The sequence below is a fragment of the Taudactylus pleione genome, unplaced genomic scaffold (assembly GCF_031769625.1).
Source record: "Taudactylus pleione unplaced genomic scaffold, aTauple2 ptg000326l, whole genome shotgun sequence".
NCBI classification, from domain to species: Eukaryota; Metazoa; Chordata; class Amphibia; order Anura; family Myobatrachidae; genus Taudactylus; species Taudactylus pleione.
The window spans coordinates 223670-227715 of record NW_028284727.1 but is presented as its reverse complement, the minus strand read 5'-3'; the positions used below and the strand labels follow the sequence as shown (position 1 = coordinate 227715).

The 4046-nt window shown below is 38.0% G+C and overlaps 1 pseudogene; it reads left to right on the top strand.

The window, feature by feature from the left end:
- The first annotated feature begins 247 nt into the window (after window positions 1–247).
- LOC148509436 (uncharacterized) lies at window positions 248–2210 on the top strand (annotated as a pseudogene).
- Window positions 2211–4046: the final 1836 nt, after the last annotated feature.

Genomic DNA, 4046 nt, shown 5'->3' with positions numbered 1-4046 from the left:
ATACAGTCTGGAGATTATGTTATGTTAACAAGTTTTTTACATTCTAGTTCCCTTACAGATTGATGGGATGGTCCTTGACAAGTACTGGTGACAACAGATACAGCTGTAAAGGTTGCTGAGAAGGACACCTGTATTCACGGCTCGCACTGCAAAAAAATCAGAGATCCTAGCTTAAAGGGACTAAAAGACTCAGACTCAAATGCTGATTCAGAGACTGAACTATATCTGAGAGAACTCTTCAAGCAAAATGGAAGTGATTGCTTACTACCGACTGCAGGCCTATAGACTGATGCAAAGGAAAACTTTTAACATGGTGGTCTGTGTGTTGGGTTTCCTCCTAGTTGTTTCAGTAGTGGGACTGATTTTTGCTGGAGAGAGCGTGAGCGATGGTTCATGGTCTGGTTACTACACATCCAGTAATGTGGATGATGGGGTTTATTCTAATAAGTCCTTTCCTTCCTCTTTTCTAAGAAGGAAAACAAGAGAGCTAAATGACTGGTGTCAGGAGACTGATTTACCATCTGTTGAAAAGTGCATTTGTGACCACTGTACTAAACCACCATTGGAAAGATGCATATTGGGGTGTATGGACAATATTGGTTACTATTCAGAGGAATATCCCTTTCAACAATATAATGCATTGTTGGGTAAAGTATTAAATGTTACCAACTGTTGGATGTGCACCAGAACTCCATTGTTAAGCCAAAATATGCCATTGACACTGGAACCAGCTTTTTATGCTGAAATTAATAAGATACATACCATAGATTGTGAGGACTGTTTTGCTAAAAAGTGTGGTCAAAAGGTTACTGATACTTACAATTTGAAAAAACATCCAGTGATTACATTAGCACCACATGTAAATGAACGTATTCCTTTTTGCTTTAACAAGACAGTTTACGAAATGCAACAGGTTACACCTCAGATTTGGGCAACGGCAGGATTGTATACTGTTCCTAGACCTGAACATCCAATACAGCTACGAAAGGTTGAGATAGGATACTGCAATAAGATCATTACTATGCACAGACCCTATGTTCCTCAATGTGAAAAGCTCTGTAAGGAAAGTCTTCTGAAACCTGACTGTTTAGCATGTACCATCAATTTCTATAAAAAATAATTTGATCATGTATTTTCTGTGAGAAAGCCCATGAATACAGAGGATAATGAGACAGAAAAAGGCAGCAAGGTAGAAAAGCAGGAAAGTCAGGATAGTAATGGATGATCAGGTAAACAATGAAGAAGATATTAGGACAGAAAGTGATCCAGAACCAGAATTGCATCATACATGTCATATGGGAATGATGGTCACTACTATGGTTTTAGGATTTGATGTTCCTTTCTTTTTGCCAAATGATCTTTATTACATATTTTGAAAATATGCTTACAAATGGTTACTAATCAATTGGGAAGGTGTTTGTTAACTAGTTCGAGTGATACTACAATTTTATGCCATAACTCATGACGATTTTCAAAAAGTTCTTTTGCAGGGTACCAATATGGGACGTTCTAAAAGAGACATTGCTCCAGTGACTAAAAAGTACATCCCTTTGATACATTCATCGGTAAAGCATCGTGTTGGTTCAGCCTTTGCTAACTTTCTTACATCTGGTAATTGGGGATATTTGGAAAATCAACAAGAGATTATTGACCTGGCTGAGTTTATCGACAATGTGACTGACCTTTATGATGAGACTTTCAGATATGTTGGACATGAGTTAAAAGCATTCTGAAATTAACTATTACAACACCGCTTATTGCTGGACTATCTAACTGCACAAACTGGGGGATATTGTCTTACTCTTGAAACAAATCTTGGAGTTCATTGTTGCAATTATCTGACCAATGACACTACTGATCCGGAAGCTGTCATTACTAACTACATGAATGAGCCTCATGATATGAAAGAAACATTTTGTCATATACATTATGATAAAGATTCAGAAAACGATTCATGGTAGTCAAAGTTAGATCCTAGTAAATGGATTTCAGGATTTGGAAAATGGTTTATCAATTTGTTTCATGCAATGACAAAATTTATTCTTGCAATTGTGATCCTGGTTCTTTTCATCTATGCAGTCTACCAATGTGGCCTATGCTGTATTCAAAGGGCTACTCAGAGAGGTAGCTACAGGACAAAGGAAACAGGAACACATTACAAAAAAGAGGCATCTGGGATAGCTATGGAGGAACTTTATGTTCCTGTGTAATCCATAAATATGACACATGTAAAATGTGTATATTCAAAGGGTGGAAATTGTGGAAGTATGATTCAATAAGAAACAATATATACTGATATATTTCAAATATTTACGTATATCTACAAGTTGCGAAAGCACATATATATATATATATATATATATTCATATACTCATATATCATATTCATATAAGAGCATATATATATATATATATATACATATATATATATATATATATATATATATATATATATATATATATAATTTAGTATTAGAACCATTCCTCAGCCATGATGCTGAAGCAGGATTTAGCTATCATGGTCACTTTAAGCATGATGTTACCTAACTTGTTTTTCCCAACTTAACACAATAAGATCTTTCCTTTTACGCACACTGTCTGAATTATTTACCAAATATAAAGATACAGCCCACGAAGCAAGGATGTTGGAAAAGGCACATAGGCCTCATTCATTTTATTCCAAGGATAGGGGGAGTATTCTAATAATACGAATAAAAATAAACTATGTCTCCATCTTTTTATAAATGTCTTATCAAAGTATGCCAAAAGTCATCCAATGCTTGCACACCATAGAAGGAAACTATCTTGCAAAAGGGCATTATAATGTGCAGTGGTTTTGTAATTGAAATGACAAGTGTATAAAAGATCTGTGTTTTGTATTTTTCTTTGTTACTTGCGTACTAACCCTGAGAGATGCACTTATGCTCTCAGTAAGACTAATTAATTAATTAATAAAAATACTTATACTTAAGAATATCCGTGTCAGTTCGATTACTTGATGAAACAGCACACCTGGGTGAATTTAATCCTGTTTTAGACAAGTGGAAAACCTAGAATACTGCATAATACAATATATACAGGCTAACATAAAATGCCCCCTTTGAAAGACAGATTACGGATTATCTCCTCTTATTATGTCCCTTTTCCCCTTTATTTTGGAATCTTTAGACCTCTTTAGAGGTACCACATTAGAGAAGGGATAAACAGAGAAGTAGCCAACTCTCAGTGCCGTACAAAATCTGTAGACCCAGAACAGGAGATCTGAGGGAATGTGTCATAGGTGGATGAAGTAGACCAGTAAAACAGGTACATCAATACCTGCATCAGTTGAGGATCAAAATCTGAAAACCCAGATTTGGGATTTACTGAAATTGTGACAGACATCCATTGGACACTGAATTAGGCAGACACAGGAGCTACAGGACTGATGGCAGACAGAACATCATGCCCACAGATGTGGGCAGGCAAAATTTCACACATGGAGTTTCGAGCAGATAGTACCTCAAACTCAGAGGCATATTCAAATATTATCTCACATCCAGAGATGTGGGCAAACATAACCTCATGCCCAGAGGTTAGGGCAGAAAGAGCCTTGTGCCCAGAGTCATGTGCAAATGGAATTTCATGCCTAGAGGCATCATCAAAGAGAACCTCATGCCCAGAAACCTGTGTAGACAGAAACTTGCAATAGGAGACTGACTTCTCATGGACCTCTGGCAAGACAGCAGGCACCTCATGGACCTCTGTCAAGGCAGCATGCACCTTTTGGACCTTTGGCAAGGCCTCAGGCAACGCTCAGACCTCTGGCAAGGCTGCAGGCACCTCTCGGACCTCTGGCAAGACAGTGGACATTTCTTGGACCCCTGGCAAGGCAGTTGAAACCTGCCAGATGTCTGGCAAGGCACTGGGAACCTCTTGGATTTACAGCAAGGCAGCAGGCACTTCTTGGACCTCTGGCAAGGCTGTGGGCACCCATTAGACATCTGGCAAGTAGTGGACATCTACCAGATGTCTGGGAAAACAGTGGGAAAATCTCAGACCTCTGGC